Source organism: Phyllobates terribilis, unplaced genomic scaffold (assembly GCF_046119375.1).
Source record: "Phyllobates terribilis strain yellow unplaced genomic scaffold, ASM4611937v1 Scaffold_4__5_contigs__length_816908805, whole genome shotgun sequence".
NCBI classification, from domain to species: Eukaryota; Metazoa; Chordata; class Amphibia; order Anura; family Dendrobatidae; genus Phyllobates; species Phyllobates terribilis.
In genome coordinates this window covers 675,151,176-675,168,897 of record NW_027362764.1, presented here as the reverse complement: position 1 = coordinate 675,168,897, position 17,722 = coordinate 675,151,176, and the positions used below count along the sequence as shown (strand labels likewise).

Below are 17,722 nucleotides of genomic sequence, written 5' to 3'. Positions count from 1 at the left end.
CACGCTCCTTGCCTGTTCGTCCCGCCTCTCTGGGGGCCGTATTCCCAGACCCGCTCCTGTATCCCGCTGCAGTGTCGGTCTCCTCCCTACACTCAGTTCCAGTCTGAACTCTCTCCTATCCTTTACCTGTTTTGCCTCTATGTCCGTTCCCTTCCTTTTTCTGCAGAGTCTGAACTCGTACCTAACTCCTGCTTGTTGTCTCTGTACTCCCGTTTGTGAGTTTGTGGTCCACTCGCTACTTCACTGCAAGTACCCTGTGGGTATCTGGCTCTGCCTTTCTCTTCCTGTCTGTTCCGTGTGAACAGAGCCCTGTCCCCCCTGCTCTGCTTTGTTTGCCGCTCTGCGGTTTCCGCTCTGCTCCTGCCTTGTTTACCGCTCTGCGGTTTCCGCTCTGCTAATTCCTTGTTTACCGCTCTGCGGTTTCCGCTCTGCTCCTGCCTTGTTTACCGCTCTGCAGTTTCCGCTCTGCTCCTGCTTAGCTTGCCGCTCTTGCGGTTTCTGCCCTGCTCTTGCCTTGCTTGCCGCTCCTGCGGTTTCTGCTCTGCTCCTGCCTTGTTTGCCGCTCTGCGGTTTCCGCTCTGCTCCTGCATACTTAGCCACTCTGCGGTTTCCGCTCTGCTCCTGCCTACTTAGCCGCTCTGCGGTTTCCGCTCCGCTCCTGCCTTGTTTACCGCTCTGCGGTTTCCGCTCTGCTCCTGCCCTATTTGCCGCTCTGCGGTTTCCGCTCTGCTCCTGCCTACCTAGCCGCTCTGCCGTTTCCGCTCTGCTCCTGCATTGTTTACCGCTCTGCGGTTTCCGCTCTGCTCCTGCCTTGTTTACCGCTCTGCGGTTTCCGCTCTGCTCCTGCCTTGTTTACTGCTCTGCGGTTTCTGCTCTGCTCCTGCTTAGCTTGCCGCTCTTGCGGTTTCCACTCTGCTCTTGCCTTGCTTGCCGCTCCTGCGGTTTCTGCTCTGCATCTGCTCGCTGCTCCGGCAGTCCTGTCCTGCTCTGCTTCTGCTCGCTGCTCTGACAGTCCCGTCCTGCTCTGCATCTGCTCGCTGCTCCGGCAGTCCTGTCCTGCTCTGCTTGCGCTCGCTGCTCCGGCAGTCCCGTCCTGCTCTGCTCTTGCCCACCGCTTCGGGCATTCCCTCTCTGCTGTGTTTGGCTACCGCATCTGCGGTTCTGTTTCTGTGACCCAGTCTGTACTGGGTCTTGTCCTCTCTGTGCTCCAGCCCGTCCTTTCGGCCAGTAGCTCCCCGCCTGCATACTCGCCTGTATCCACCCGTCTGCATACCTGCCGTGTTCGCTTATATCCACCAGTCTGTGCCAGCCTAACCTGCCTGTTCCAGTAATCCCTGTGTGGGTCAACCCCCGTGTCCGGAGTTTGACCTGGAGTAGCACCTGGTCCCTCTGCCCGGTATCTCCTTGGTGCACTGGCGTCGTATGCCGTCGTGCCACCTTGGTCGGATCGGCCAGATACTTAGTCACGCCCCTCCAGGCACTCTCCGGTTCATGGTCCAGTGGAACCACTACTCCCGCACACGCCAGTCAGTCCGGGCGTGTGCATAACAGCATGCTCAGGCCATGGTTCCCGTTGAGCCCCATGGCCTTCGCTCTCTGAGACGTTTTCTAGTGAATACATGCATTAAAAATAAATAGATACTTTTTTTTTTCCCTTAGCTGAGTTCCAGGCGAATTACGCACCGTCCAGATGGATCTGTCAGCTTTCGTTCCTGCGGATCCCCCACGTTACTATGGGGATCCAAGACAGTGTCGTGAATTTGTGGAGCAATGCATGCTACACTTTAAGGCCTACCCTCTCTATATTCCTTCCGATTGGGCTAAAGTGGCCTTTATGATTGACTACCTAGCGGGTGATGCCTTGAAATGGGTCACCCCCCTATAGGAAGCATGGGATCCTGTCGTCCTTGACCTGCAGGCCTTCCTGGTGGCCTTTCGTGTGGTCTTCGAGGACCCTAACCCTGAAGCCCCTGCTGAAGCTTCACTTCCCAATATCCCGGAGCAGCCCCGACGGGTAATGTGTGTGGGTAGCGCAATAGTCCTCCAGCCCAATGAGACTACTGCCCACCCAGAATCCTCACAGGGTGACTACGCTTTCCGGAATACTTCTCCCAACCTCAAGAGGCAGTCCAGACGTGCTAGACGTAGAGGCAAGCCGTCACGCCAGGGTCTGTCCTCCCTCAGACCTCCTGACCCCAACCTTGAAGTCCCTACTGAAGCTTCATCTCCCTGTATCCCGGAGAAGCCCCAACGGGTAATGTGCGTGGGTAGTGCACCAGTTCTCCTGCCCGAAGAGACTTCTGCCCATCCAGACTCCACACAGGAGAACTTCCTGCACCCGGCATCAGAAGCTTCACCCACTTTAACCGGTGTGCATGTCCAAGGATGCTCCAAAGCTGTGGTTACCTCAGAGTCTGTGCACCTCTACTACCTGGTGGAGGACCCCCTGTTGCCTCCTGAATCCTCCGGGATTCCACTCGATGATAAATGGAGAGAGACTTCTCTACACCCGGTACTCGATACTTTGTACGCTTCGTCCTGTGAGCCTGACAATGGGTACCCCAAAGTGGTAGTTACCCCCGAGTCTCTACACCCCTCCGACCAGGCGGAGGACCTCCAGTTGTCTCCTGAACCCTTCGGGGTGCTACCTGGTAGCGAAAGGACAGAGACTCTCCTATACTCTGTACCTGATGCCTCGCTCTCTTCGTCCAGTGAGTCCAACCTAGTGTACTCCGAAGCAGAGGTTAACCATGAGTCTCTACACCCCTCTGACCAGGCAGATGACCTCCAGTTGTCTCTAGAACCATTCGGGGTGCCACCTGGTGGTGAATGGACAGAGACTTTCCTATATCCTGGATCTGATACCTCGCTTGCTTCGTCCAGTGAGTCCGACCTAGTGTACTCTGAAGCAGAGGTTACCCGTGAGTCTCTACACCCCTCTGACCAGGCGGAGGACCGCCAGTTGTCTCCAGAACCCTTCGGGGTGCCACCTGGTGGTGAATGGACAGAGACTTTCCTATACTCGGTACCCGATACTTTGCCTGCTTCGTCCAGTGAGTCCGACCTTGTGTACTCTGAAGCAGATGTTTTCTCTGAGCCTCTGCACTCTTCTGACCCGGCGGAGGACCTCCAGTTGTTTCCTGAATCCTCCGGGGTACCACCAGATAACAAAGAGGCAGTGACTTTTCCTCATCCTGTACCTGATAACCCGTCTATTTCTTCCTGTGAGCTTGACAAGATGTACCTCGAAGCAGAGATTACCCCCAAGTCTCTGTCCCCCTCCAAACCGGTGGAGGACTTCCAGTTGTCTTCTGTACCCTCTGGGATGCCACCTGAAAGTATGTGGAGTGAGACTTCCTTGTGTGCTGTTCCTGGTACTCCACCCATTTCGTCTGTTGCTAAGGGTGGCTGGATGGGAGGTAGCATCCTAGCTACCCAGAGGAGACCAGTTTTTCCGATGGACAGTGGAAGTGATCTCTTCGAAGGGAAGAATTGGCCCTCAAATTCCCTGCGGGAGATTCTGGCAGGCCTGAAGAAGAGGGGTCGTAAGGGGGGGGGGTACTGTAACATAACTGGCGGCGTCCTTGCATAGTGGTCCATCTCCCACTGTGCAAGAGCACGCACTTGATCTCCTGTCCAGAATGTCTCTCTGGCTTCCCTCCATGCTGTGTGTTTGTGTCTGTTTCTGCTGCTTAAGGGCGGCGCCCGATCACTTCCTGCTTTTTGTACCTGCTGTGGGTCACACCCCTTGTGCGTCCTCAGCCTATTGCTGTCTGTCACCTGGTATATAGCTCAGCTGCTCCCATCTATCCCTGCCTGAGCATAGTGTTTCATTCAGTGTGTGCTTGCACTCTGAAGGTGCCAGGTCCCGTTCTTTGTCTCCTGCCTTGCGGTATCAGTTCCCGTGTCTGAACTGAGTCCTGTCTATGTCTCCTGCCTTGCGGTGTCAGTTCCCGTGTCTGAACTGAGTCCTGTCTTTGTCTCCTGCCTTGCGGTATCAGTTCCCGTGTCTGAACTGAGTCCTGTCTATGTCTCCTGCCTTGCGGTATCAGTTCCCGTGTCTGAACTGAGTCCTGTCTGTGTACTCTTGCCTGCTGCCTCTCCTGGAGGCTGTATTTCCAGTCCTGTCTGAACACTCTCCTAGCCTGTTCCTCCCGCCTTCTAGGGGCCGATTACCTAGACCCGCTCCTGTATCTTGTCTGTCCTGTCTGAACACGCTCCTTGCCTGTTCGTCCCGCCTCTCTGGGGGCCGTATTCCCAGACCCGCTCCTGTATCCCGCTGCAGTGTCGGTCTCCTCCGTACACTCAGTTCCAGTCTGAACTCTCTCCTATCCTTTACCTGTTTTGCCTCTATGTCCGTTCCCTTCCTTTTTCTGCAGAGTCTGAACTCGTACCTAACTCCTGCTTGTTGTCTTTGTACTCCCGTTTGTGAGTTTGTGGTCCACTCGCTACTTCACTGCAAGTACCCTGTGGGTATATGGCTCTGTCTTTCTCTTCCTGTCTGTTCCGTGTGAACAGAGCCCTGTCCCCCCTGCTCTGCTTTGTTTGCCGCTCTGCGGTTTCCGCTCTGCTCCTGCCTTGTTTACCGCTCTGCGGTTTCCGCTCTGCTCCTGCCTAGTTTACCGCTCTGCGTTTTCCGCTCTGCTCCTGCCTTGTTTACCGCTCTGCGGTTTCCGCTCTGCTCCTGCCTTGTTTACCGCTCTGCGGTTTCCGCTCTGCTCCTGCTTAGCTTGCCTCTCTTGCGGCTTCTGCCCTGCTCTTGCCTTGCTTGCCGCTCCTGCGATTTCTGCTCTGCTCCTGCCTTGTTTGCCGCTCTGCGGTTTTTGCTCTGCTCCTGCCTTGTTTGCCGCTCTGCGGTTTCCGCTCTGCTCCTGCCTACTTAGCCGCTCTGCGGTTTCCGCTCTGCTCCTGCCTTGTTTACCGCTCTGCGGTTTCCGCTCTGCTCCTGCCTTGTTTACCGCTCTGCGGTTTCCGCTCTGTTCCTGCTTAGCTTGCCGCTCTTGCGGTTTCCACTCTGCTCTTGCCTTGCTTGCCGCTCCTGCGGTTTCTGCTCTGCATCTGCTCGCTGCTCCGGCAGTCCTGTCCTGCTCAGCTTATGCTCGCTGCTCCGGCAGTCCCGTCCTGCTCTGCATCTGCTCGCTGCTCCGGCAGTCCTGTCCTGCTCTGCTTGCGCTCGCTGCTCCGGCAGTCCCGTCCTGCTCTGCTCTTGCCCACCGCTTTGGGCATTCCCTCTCTGCTGTGTTTGGCTACCGCATCTGCGGTTCTGTTTCTGTGACCCAGTCTGTACTGGGTCTTTTCCTCTCTGTGCTCCAGCCCGTCCTTTCGGCCAGTACCTCCCCGCCTGAATACTCGCCTGTATCCACCCGTCTGCATACCTGCCGTGTTCGCTTATATCCACCAGTCTGTGCCAGCCTAACCTGCCTGTTCCAGTAATCCCTGTGTGGGTCAACCCCCGTGTCCGGAGTTTGACCTGGAGTAGCACCTGGTCCCTCTGCCCGGTTTCTCCTTGGTGCACTGGCGTCGTATGTCGTCGTGCCACCTTGGTCGGATCGGCCAGATACTTAGTCACGCCCCTCCAGGCACTCTCCGGTTCATGGTCCAGTGGAACCACTACTCCCGCACACGCCAGTCAGTCCGGGCGTGTGCATAAAAGCGAGCAATCTGGCCGTGACGGGGCGGGCTCCGAAGGGTCCATGCAAAGTCTGTGCCGTCCCTACAGGTGTGGTTTGTTTAGCAGTGATTCATCCGCCACATCAGGTGTCTTCAAAAATGTCTCGGCGCAGGGTCTGCTGCAGGCTAAACCCTTCATCGCGGTAATGTGACAGAAAGAGCAAGCTGGACCCGTAACTTGGGGGCGGAGCGAGACGTCCAGGGGTGAATGAAGGAAGAGGGTGAGATGGTTGCCAGTGACTTTGAGCTGCTCTTCAGGGGGGAGGGTCGTGTTGCCTGCAAAGGTCTTCTGCTTGGGGTTACCGGTGGTTGCCTCCAGCCACGCGGGAGACGCTGGTCCTGGTGAAAAGGAGCCTAGTATTAAAAGTAAAGAAGCAACAATGCTGGAGGCCCACGGTGATCAGAAGGATGCTGGTATTTTGCAGAGATGAAATAGTGCAAGAGAGAAAGCAAATGAAAAAAAGAAAAGAGAATGAATGTGTGCACTTGTGAAAGGGAATGGAAAAAAGGCATAGAAGAGAGTGCCCCCTGCTGGTGGAAGGAAGGAAAAAGCAAAAGCCTACAGCACCTGGTATTCCCAAGCGGTCTCCCATCCACATACTAACCATGCCCGACCCTGCTTAGCTTCCAAAATCAGATGAGAGCAAGTGTGTTCAGGGTGGTGTGGCCGTAGACAGAGATAAACCTCTCACTTGCTGCTTTTCTACTTTGACGTCTGGCTGCCGGCTGCCCTTTCCAGTGCTCAGCAAGACCAGGTCCTTTTGGGCTTTCCCTTCTCTTCAATTTTTTTGCTGGCTTCCTTAAAAGGTCTTGTAGACACAACGCCCCACTCAGTTCCGCTGAGCTCACTGATCGGCTGCAGCGCTGTCGAAGGAGCGTCAGCTTCACGGCCAATGCCACAGGCAGGGAGCAGAGGCGAGACTCACCGGTAGACCCGGGTAGGGTGAGTGGAGCGCGGTTAGCTGCTTTCTAATAGCCTGCAGCCGGGGATTAACTTTTAATGAAAGGGAACAATCCCTTTGACTGTCTGCAGCGCGCCACACCTAGGAAGCGCACTCTCACACACAAGCCAGCATGCACACGTGCTCGCACGTGACAACACCCCCTATCTGCCCCTACAACCTCTACGTCACCATGCGTCAGACTCTCCTGCCTGTTTTATGATTTCAGGGCCCTAGCAGGAATCACCCCCCCCTCCCCAATTCCTTCTGCACCTTCCTTGCCTTCCTTGCACTGAGGTTAGCTCTTTGTCAAACATCTGGCTTGGTTACACAAGCTTCTTTGCAGAGAAACATGTTACTTCTGCTGGCCCTCGCTAGGCGGCCGGCATCCAAAACCTTCCCTGGGCACCTGCTGAAAGCTTGGCCCCTTCACGGCCCCGGGTTCTTTTAACGCCATCATTTCCACACGGCGAGCTGCGGAGTCAATAAGCACTCCTAGCCGTGGCAAGGAGCTCGGTGTCAGTCCTGCGTGAAGGCGGCGGGGTAGCGTACTTAGCTGCCAACTGGCTCAGAGGCCTTTGGGCTTCCATCATCTAAGTTACTTAAGGTCGGTGTCCGGCAAGGCACCGTTCCATGCTAGCTGAGCTGGGCAGTAGGGCAAAACGTCATCAAAATGGTCTACAGCACCTGGTGTTCCCAGGAGGTCTCCCATCCAAGTAATGTCCAAGCCCAGCCCTGCTCTACTTCTGAGATCAGACGAGATGGGGCGTATCCAAGGTGGTAGGGCCAGTAGACGTTGTTTGATCCATCGCCCGGCCAGCCTTTCTCAGGATCGCTTGGTGGCGAGCAATCTGGCCGTGGCGGGGCGGGCTCCGAAGGGTTCATGCAAAGGCTGTGCCGTCCCTACAGGTGTGGTTTGTTTAGCAGCGATTCACCCGCCGCATCAATTGTCTTCAAAAATGTCTTGGCGCAGGGTCTCCTGCAGGCTAAACCCTTCATCGCGGTAATGTAACAGAAAGAGCAAGCTGGACCCGTAACTTGGGGACGGAGCGAGACGTCTAGGGGTGAATGATGGAAGAGGGTGAGATGGTTGCCAGTGACTTTGAGCTGCTCTTCAGGGGGGAGGGTCATGTTGCCTGCAAAGGTCTTCTGCTTGGGGTTACCGGTGGTTGCCTCCAGCCACGTGGGAGACGCTGGTCCTGGTGAAAAGGAGCCTAGTATTAAAAGTAAAGAAGCAACAATGCTGGAGGCCCATGGTGATCAGAAGGATGCTGGTATTTTGCAGAGATTAAATAGCGCAAGAGAGAAAGCAAATGAAAAAAAGAAAAGAGAATGAATGTGTGCACTTGTGAAAGGGAATGGAAAAAAGGCATAGAAGAGAGTGCCCCCTGCTGGTGGAAGGAAGGAAAAAGCAAAAGGCTACAGCACCTGGCATTCCCAGGAGGTCTCTGTTAAATGGTTAATTATGGAAATTCATTTGGAATGTTAATCAATAATCATTTTTCTGAGTTCTATGCCTCAGCCATCGTGTCTAGTTGACATGCGCTATTTGTGTGTGTATTTTTGGTTCACTACCGTATGTAGAACAGGTGTCCATATGACTGGCTATAAAAGCCCATGGTACAGAAAGGGGGGGCTCTCTTGCTCTGCCCACCCCACAAGACACAGAATCTTCATGCTGAGAAGCAGATGACATGTAGGCCTGGACACATGCTGGACAAAGACATGATTTACCAGCCAGGATCCAAGGAAACCAAGTATGCAATGGACCAGGCAACTGTTAGGTGGATTCATAGCTGGCTTAGTGATCGGACTCAAAGGGTGGTTGTAAATGGCTGCACATCCAGCTGGATGAATGTCTCAAGTGGGGTACCACAGGGCTCTGTCCTGGGACCTGTATTGTTCAACATCTTTATCAATGATTTAGATGAAGGAATTGAGGGTAAACTGATTAAATTTGCTGATGACACAAAGCTAGGAGGGATAGCTAATACTAGAGAAGAGAGAGGATTCAAAAAGACCTAAATAAACTGGAGCAGTGGGCAGCAACCAACAGAATGGTTTTTAACAGGGAAAAATGCAAAGTACTACATCTGGGCAATAAAAATGAAAAAAGCATATACAGAATGGGAGGAATAGAGCTAAGCAACAGTACATGTGAAAAAGACTTAGGTATACTAATAGATCATAGACTGAACATGAGTCAACAGTGTGATGCAGCAGCAAAAAAGGCAAATACAATTCTTGGATGTATTAACAGAAGCATACAGTCTAGATCACGTGAAGTCATTATCGGTCTTTACTCCTCTTTGGTCAGACCTCATCTGGAATACTGTGTACAGTTTTGGGCACCACATTTTAAAAAAGACATAGACAAACTGGAGCAAGTTCAGAGAAGAGCGACCAGAATGGTGACTGGTCTGCAAACCATGTCCTGTGAGGAACGGTTGCAGGATTTGGGAATGTTTAGCTTGCAAAAAAGAAGACTGAGAGGAGACTTAATAGCTGTTTACAAATATGTCAAGGGCTGTCACATTGTAGAAGGATCATTTTATTCTCATTTGCACAAGGAAAGACTAGAAGCAATGGGATGAAACTAAATGGGAGGAGACACAGATTAGATATTAGAAAAAACTTTTTGACAGTTAGGGTGATCAATGAGTGGAACAGGCTGCCACGAGAGGTGGTGAGTTCCCCTTCAATGGACGTCTTCAAACAGAGGCTGGACAGACATCTGTCTGAGATGATTTAGTGAATCCTGCTTTGAGCAGGGGGTTGGACCAGATGACCCAGGAGGTCCCTTCCAACTCTACCATTCTATTATTCTATGATTCTATGAAAGATGGGTGAATCTCAACAATTAAGCTAATTATGGACAAATGGACAATTACTTTATAACTAATTATTGTATGTACCTGCTGCAATCTGATTCTTTTTAAAGGACAATCCAAGAATAAATAGATACATTTTTTTATAAGAATATCGTGATATTGATACTTTGAGAAGTCCTCAGTAGAAAAAAAATAAGAGTATTATTTTACAGTCTCCCATCCAAGTACTAACCAAGCCCGACCCTGCTTAGCTTCCGAGATCAGATGAGATCAGGCGTGTTCAGGGTGGTATGGCCAGTAGAAGTTGCTCTATTCATCGCCCAGCCAGCCTTTCTCAGGATCGCTTGGCGGCGAGCAATCTGGCCGTGACGGGGCGGGCTCCAAAGGGTCCATGCAAAGTCTGTGCCGTCCCTACAGGTGTGGTTTGTTTAGCAGTGATTCACACGCCGCATCAGGTGTCTTCAAAAATGTCTCGGCGCAGGATCTCCTGCAGGCTAAACCCTTCATCACGGTAATGTGACAGAAAGAGCAAGCTGGACCCGTAACTTGGGGGCGGAGCGAGACGTCCAGGGGTGAATGAAGGAAGAGGGTGAGATGGTTGCCAGTGACTTTGAGTTGCTCTTCAGGGGGGAGGGTCGTGTTGCCTGCAAAAGTCTTCTGCTTGGGGTTACCGGTTGTTGCCTCCAGCCACCCGGGAGACGCTGGTCCTGGTGAAAAGGAGCCTAGTATTAAAAGTAAATAAGCAACAATGCTGGAGGCCCACGGTGATCAGAAGGATGCTGGTATTTTGCAGAGATGAAATAGCGCAAGAGAGAAAGCAAATGAAAAAAAGAAAAGAGAATGAATGTGTGCACTTGTGAAAGGGAATGGAAAAAAGGCATAGAAGAGAGTGCCCCCTGCTGGTGGAAGGAAGGAAAAAGCAAAAGCCTACAGCACCTGGTATTCTCAGGTGGTCTCCCACCCAAGTTTTAACCAGACCCAACCCTGCTTAGCTTCCGAGATCAGACGAGATCGAGCGTGTTCAGGGTGGTGTGGCCGTAGGCAGAGAGAAGGCTCTCACTTGCTGCTTTTCTACTTTGAAGTCTGGCTGCCGGCTGCCCTTTCCAGTGCCCAGCAAGACCAGGTCTTTTTGTGCTTTCCCTTCTCTTCAATTTTTTTGCTGGCTTCCTTAAAAGGTCTTGTAGACAGAAGGCCCCACTCAGAGCCGCTGAGCTCACTGATCGGCTGCAGCGCTGTCGACGGAACGTCAGCTTCACGGCCAATGCCACAGGCCGGGAGCAGAGGCGAGACTCACCGGTAGACCCGGGTAGGGTGAGTAGAGCGTGGTTAGTTGCTTTCTAATAGCCTGCAGCCGGGGATTAACTTTTAATGAACGGGAACAATCCCTTTGACTATCTGCAGCGCGCCACACCTAGGAAGCGCACTCTCACACACAAGCCAGCATGCACACGTGCTCGCACGTGACAACACCCCCTATCTGCCCCTACAACCTCTACGTCACCATGCGTCAGACCCTCCTGCCTCTTTTATGATTTCAGGGCCCTAGCAGGTATCACCCCCACCCACCCCAATTCCTTCCGCACCTTCCTTGCACTGAGGTTAGCTCTTTGTCAGCCGTCTGCCTTGGTTACACAAGCTTCTTTGCAGAGAAACATCTTACTTGTGCTGGCCCTCGCTAGGCGGCCGGCATCCAAAACCTTCCCTGGGCACCTGCTGTAAGCCTGGCCCCTTCACGGCCCCGGGTGCTTTTAACGCCATCATTTCCACACGGCGAGCTGCGGTGTCAATAGGCACTCCTAGCCGTGGCAAGGAGCTCGGTGTCAGGCCTGCGTGGTAGCGTACTTAGCTGCCAACTGGCTCAGAGGCCTTGGGGCTTCCATCATCTAAGTTGCTTAAGGTCGGTGTCCGGCAAGGCGCCGTTCCATGCTAGCCGAGCTGGCTGTAGGGCAAAACATCATCAAAATGGTCTACAGCACCTGATGCTCCCAGGAGGTCTCCCATCCAAGTACTGTCCAAGCCCAGTGCTGCTTTGCTTCCGAGATCAGACGAGATCGCGCGTATCCAAGGTGGTATGGCCAGTGGACGCTGCTCGATCCATCGCCCGGCCAGCCTTTCTCAGGATCGCTTGATGGCGAGCAATCTGGCCGTGACGGGGCGGGCTCCGAAGGGTCCATGCAAAGGCTGTGCCGTCCCTACAGGTGTGGTTTGTTTAGTAGTGATTCACCCGCCGCATCAGGTGTCTTCAAAAATGTCTCGGCGCAGGGTCTCCTGCATGCTAAACCCTTCATCGCGGTAATGTGACAGAAAGAGCAAGCTGGACCCGTAACTTGGGGGCGGAGCGAGACGTCCAGGGGTGAATGAAGGAAGAGGGTGAGATGGTTGCCAGTGACTTTGAGCTGCTCTTCAGGGGGAAGGGTCGTGTTGCCTGCAAAGGTCTTCTGCTTGGGGTTACCGTTTGTTGCCTCCAGCCACACGGGAGACGCTGGTCCTGGTGAAAAGGAGCCTAGTATTAAAAGTAAAGAAGCAACAATGCTGGAGGCCCACGGTGATCAGAAGGATGTTGGTATTTTGCAGAGATAAAATAGCGCAAGAGAGAAAGCAAATGAAAAAAAGAAAAGAGAATGAATGTGTGCATTTGTGAAAGGGAATGGAAAAAAGGCATAGAAGAGAGTGCCCCCTGCTGGTGGAAGGAAGGAAAAAGAAAAAGCCTACAGCACCTGGTATTCCCAGGTGGTCTCTAATCCAAGTACTAACCAGGCCCAGCCCTACTTAGCTTCTGAGATCAGACGAGATCAGGCATGTTCAGGGTGGTGTGGCCATAGGCGGAGATGAGCCTCTCACTTGCTGCTTTTCTTCTTTGAAGTCTGGCTGCCAGATGCCCTTTCCATTGTTCAGCAAGACCAGGTCCTTTTGTGCTTTCCCTTCTCTTCAATTTTTTTGCTGGCTTCCTTAAAAGGTCTTGTAGACAGGATGCCCCACTGAGCTCACTGATCGGCTGCAGCGCTGTCGACGGAACGTCAGCTTCACGGCCAATGCCACAGGCCGGGAGCAGAGGCGAGACTCACCGGTAGACCCGGGTAGGTTGAGTAGAGCGCGGTTAGTTGCTTTCTAATAGCCTGCAGCCGGGTATTAACTTTTAATGAAAGGGAACAATCTCTTTGACTGTCTGCAGCGCGCCACACCTAGGAAGCGCACTCTCACACACAAGCCAGCATGCACACGTGCTCGCACGTGACAACACCCCCTATCTGCCCCTACAACCTCTCCGTCACCATGCGTCAGACTCTCCTGCCTGTTTTATGATTTCAGGGCCCTAGCAGGAATCACCCCCCCCCTCCCCTCCCCTCCCCAATTCCTTCCACACCTTCCTTGCCTTCCTTGCCTTCCTTGCACTGAGGTTAGCTCTTTGTCAGCCGTCTGGCTTGGTTACACAAGCTTCTTTGCAGAGAAACATGTTACTTCTGCTGGCCCTCGCTAGGCGGCCGGCATCCAAAACCTTCCCTGGGCACCTGCTGAAAGCCTGACCCCTTCACGGCCCCGGGTGCTTTTAACGCCATCATTTCCACACGGCGAGCTGCGGAGTCAATAAGCACTCCTAGCCGTGGCAAGGAGCTCTGTGTCAGGCCTGCGTGAAGGGCGGCGGGGTAGCGTACTTAGCTGCCAACTGGCTCAGAGGCCTTGGGGCTTCCATCATCTAAGTTACTTAACACTAGGACTACTGGACTCGTGACCCCGCCTAGAACTACTGAAAGTAGTCATTTTGACTCCTTGCTTGTTTTCGTTTATTTTTAGAGTTTCATTTGTGGTTATTTATTAATAATTATATTTTTTGTAATGTATTATTATTGTGAGATCCAACAGTAATGCTTTTGATTGTTTTTTTTCTGCTTTTCTTATTTTTCTACAGAAAATAACAATAATTATAATAGACATTTTTCAAACATTTTTTTTTATTCAAGTGCACACATATAAACAACAACTGAAGAACAAAAAGCAGAGAAAATGTAGGTGGAGGAGCATAAAAATGAAAATATGGCGCAGAATTCACCTTCTAAACATTTGGTGTTTCGCATTTTAGGCATTGCCTTTGATTTATGGCAGTACATTGCCCACACAAAGACTTACCACAAGTCTTACAATTTCCGACAGATCTATTTTTCTTGCACTTTTCTTTGATCTGGCAAAATTTTGTTTGAACCATCACTTCTGAGCATGTAGAAACTTGGGACGTGGAACCCTTTTCCCTATCTGTGACATAAGGACCACTCAACTCTCTCACAAGCGTTTGCAAAAATGCCTTGCGTGACATTTTTTGGTGGGTAATCTCCTTGAATATTATCCATGCATTTATACCCGCAAAGTCTAAGGCATTTTCAAATGCATGAACAGGCCATCTCCTTGTGCATGTTCGTGTGGTATATTTTCGTGCCATCTGATCCACTACATCTACTCCATATTTTGTTTCATTGTAAAACTTTACCGTTTCTGGAGTTTTTTTAGCGGAATCAGACGCAACAACAACATCTGGATGGACGGAACTCAAAATGACAACATTTTTGTTGGGCTTTCCTTGATCTACTGTAAGTGTAAAATTGTCTTCATTTCTAAACACTTTAGTGTTGTACAATTCCTCTTTCATGGATTTTATTTCTTTAGGCACTTCTCGCCTTATCTTGTTCAGTGTTCCCACGATGGTTGTTCCTTTGCTTTTTAGCTGTTTAGCTAATTTTACTGAAGTAAAATAATTATCGGTTGTAACATTGCGACCTTTTTTCAAAAACGGGTCCAATAACTTCATTACCACATGGTCAGCTAAACGGTCCTCAGCACGGCGTGTGTCATCTTTGCCTAGATAAGGGAAGCCATTTGCCAGATATTTGCTCCTCTTATCAACAGCTAGCCAATATTTGTGGCCATATTTATCTGGTTTGGAAGGCATGTACTGCGTGAATGGACACCTAGTTTTGCTTGGGAAAAGTTGCTCATCCACCGTTATGTATGGGCCAGGTTTGTAACACGCAATACAATTTTCAATAAACCTGTCCCACACAGTAGAAAATAGTGCAAACTTGTCCGTTTGCAGTCTCTCCGATCGAGTAGATTTCTCATCAAATCTGAGAAACCTCATAATTTCAACAAAGCGGTCCCTAGACATTGTCGCTTTGCAAAACGGTATTCCCCAGTCATTACACCAAATACTGCTAATCGAGTGACGGTTCGTGCCAGATATTCCACAAGCATAGAATATCTCAATGAATGCATCTAGCTCCTCATCAGATAGAGTAAACTGTAAATTATTGTTCCTGCATGCTTCTGCAAGCGTACAGTTCTTTATATGTGTCAATATATATGAATCAAAAAATAAACGCCATGCGCTCAAAGGACTATCGATAATGATATTTCTTCTGGCGTATCCTGTAGGGCCAGGTGCTTCTCGAAGAATATTTTGGCTGTCACGCCTACCAGGCAAGTGTTCTCCAATTTCAACAGGTTTCCATTGAATACCATCCGCTGAAACTAGTATTTCTTCAGATTCGCCTTCTCTGGTGTTTGTTGTTGCATTACCTTCGCCGCTATCGTTATCTGTTGTTCTTTCATTTCTGGGACGTTTTGCTGATTTTTTCTGTCCACGACCAGGAGGATGGTCACGAGGCAACATAACTGCATGAGCCCGATCTCCAGTTGATGTGCTTGGAATATCTGTAAAAAAGTTGATGAATATTTAGAATTTTTGTATTGTAAGGGTCCGTGCACACTGGCTGGATTAGCGGCGGAATATCCGACCGGATATTCTCACCACAATCCGGCCCGTACCTGCCCGCTCAGGTACAGAGCGGAGTTTCATACCTGAAGCTCCGCTCCGAACCCCGGGCTGGAGCCGCTGTCTGGGACGGAGCCGTGCTCGCGCGTAAGCAAGCGCTGCTCTGTCCCTGACAGCGGCTCCAGCCCGGGGTTCGGAGCGGAGCTTCAGGCATGAGCGGGCAGGTACGGCCTGTATTGCGGCAAGAATATCCAGATGGCTATTCAGCCAGAATTCTGCTAGTGTGCACAGGCCCTAACTCAGTGTGTGGAAGAACAAATAAATACACATAACTACTTACCTTCTGGATTTGTTCCTTCTGAGTTTTCAGATTCACTTGATATGTTCTGAGGAATGAAATCTTCATCACTGTCAGAATCAAATACATGTTCCTGCAATTCGGATTCTGATTCATCCTCCGGTATGGATTGCAAAGTAGCCAGAATATCCTGAGGCTTTATCAAACGTCTTCTCTCCATATTCCTCACAAATTCCATAATTCTATATAGTTCCCTGCGGAAAAATAGAAATGAAATGAAAACTAAAAGAAATAATAACTGTTCTGCCACCTTCAAAAGTAGGTGGGCTGAATCAGTTGACAGACAGCTAAACTATTTCATAACAATTCATACCTGTATGAGTCTTCAGAGCTCGTATGTCTGCGTCTGTTCTCTTTGTCTCTTCAGCTGAACTGAAAGTAAAGTTACTATCCAGAATACTGTCTCCTGCTAGGACCTTAGAAAAACACCACCCTTCATTAGCATAAGATAAGAGCCTAGAGTAAACAAGCTATTTTGTTCAGCATTACACAGTAATACAAGCAGGTAAAACACAAGGAAAATGTGAAAAGTTGACATGTAAATTGAACTACATCTATATGAACATCAGGGTAAATAAGACAGAGTGAAAAAATTATGCACAAAACTTTATAGCAACATTTAGTGACAAAAGGACCTCAAAATATAGTAGGGAGTCAAAATGACTCCCTTCAATAGTTCTTGGTAAATTTTGAAAAAAACGCACAAATTTTTCACCAAAATTATTTATTCTCACAAAATCTTTTTTCACATCATATTTGAGGAAAAGTCACCGAGTTTCAAGCTGGAATTCTGAAAAATGTAGTCACAGAAGAGAAATAAAAAACGAAAGGAGTCAAAATGACTCCATCAGTAGTTCTAGTGTTAATTAAGGTCGGTATCCGGCAACGCGCCGTTCCATGCTAGCCGAGCTGGGCAGTAGGGCAAAACGTCATCAAAATGGTCTACAGCACCTGGTGTTCCCAGAAGGTCTCCCATCCAAGTACTAACCAGGCCCAAATCTGCTTAGCTTCCGAGATCAGACGAGATTGGGCATGTTCAGGGGCATGTTCAGGTTGGTGTGGCCATAGGCAGAGACAAGCCTCTCACTTGCTGCTTTTCTACTTTAAAGTCTGGCTGCCGGCTGCCCTTTCCAGTGCTCAGCAAGACCAGGTCCTTTTGTGCTTTCCCTTCTCTTCAATTTTTTTGCTGGCTTCCTTAAAAGGTCTTGTAGACAGAAGACCCCACTCAGAGCCGCTGAGCTCACTGATCGGCTGCAGCGCTGTCGACGGAACGTCGGCTTCACGACCAATGCCACAGGCCGGGAGCAGAGGCGAGACTCACCGGTAGACCCGGGTAGGGTGAGTAGAGCGCGGTTAGTTGCTTTCTAATAGCCTGCAGCCGGGGATTAAATTTTAATGAAAGGGAACAATCCCTTTGACTGTCTGCAGCGCGCCACACCTAGGAAGCGCACTCTCACACACAAGCCAGCATGCACACGTGCTCGCACGTGACAACACCCCCTATCTGCCCCTACAACCTCTCCGTCACCATGCGTCAGACTCTCCTGCCTGTTTTATGATTTCAGGGCCCTAGCAGGAATCACCCCCCCCCTCCCCAATTCCTTCCGCACCTTCCTTGCCTTCCTTGCACTGAGGTTAGCTCTTTGTCAGCCGTCTGGCTTGGTTACACAAGCTTCTTTGCAGAGAAACATGTTACTTCTGCCGGCCCTCGCTAGGCGGCCGGCATCCAAAACCTTCCCTGGGCACCTGCTGAAAGCCTGGCCCCTTCACGTCCCCGGGTGCTTTTAACGCCATCATTTCCACATGGCGAGCTGCGGAGTCAATAAGCACTCCTAGCCGTGGCAAGGAGCTCGGTGTCATGCCTGCGTGAAGGCGGCGGGGTAGCGTACTTAGCTGCCAACTGGCTCAGAGGCCTTGGGGCTTCCATCATCTAAGTTACTTAAGGTCGGTGTCCGGCAAGGCGCCGTTCCATGCTAGCCGAGCTGGGCAGTAGGGCAAAACGTCATCAAAATGGTCTACAGCACCTGGTATTCCCAGGAGGTATCCCATCCAAGTACTGTTCGAGCCCAGCCCTGCTTTCCTTCCGAGATCAGACGAGATCAGGCGCATCCAAGGTGGTATGGCCAGTAGACGCTGCTCGATCCATCGCCCGGCCAGCCTT

The 17,722-nt window shown here is 51.0% G+C and overlaps 1 non-coding gene and 6 pseudogenes across 1 annotated transcript; all 7 read right to left on the bottom strand.

Moving 5' to 3' along the window:
* Positions 1–6,226: 6,226 nt before the first annotated feature.
* On the bottom strand, positions 6,227–6,345 carry LOC141269252 (5S ribosomal RNA; annotated as a pseudogene).
* Positions 6,346–7,286: 941 nt separating this feature from the next.
* Positions 7,287–7,406, bottom strand: LOC141270077 (5S ribosomal RNA; annotated as a pseudogene).
* Positions 7,407–10,366: 2,960 nt separating this feature from the next.
* LOC141267212 (5S ribosomal RNA) lies at positions 10,367–10,485 on the bottom strand. Its single transcript, XR_012321223.1, has one exon. It is a non-coding gene; the product is annotated as a 5S ribosomal RNA (ribosomal RNA).
* A 921-nt stretch (positions 10,486–11,406) lies between these two features.
* LOC141269629 (5S ribosomal RNA) lies at positions 11,407–11,526 on the bottom strand (annotated as a pseudogene).
* A 621-nt stretch (positions 11,527–12,147) lies between these two features.
* LOC141267377 (5S ribosomal RNA) lies at positions 12,148–12,266 on the bottom strand (annotated as a pseudogene).
* Positions 12,267–16,500: 4,234 nt separating this feature from the next.
* On the bottom strand, positions 16,501–16,631 carry LOC141268686 (5S ribosomal RNA; annotated as a pseudogene).
* Positions 16,632–17,573: 942 nt separating this feature from the next.
* On the bottom strand, positions 17,574–17,693 carry LOC141267558 (5S ribosomal RNA; annotated as a pseudogene).
* Positions 17,694–17,722: the final 29 nt, after the last annotated feature.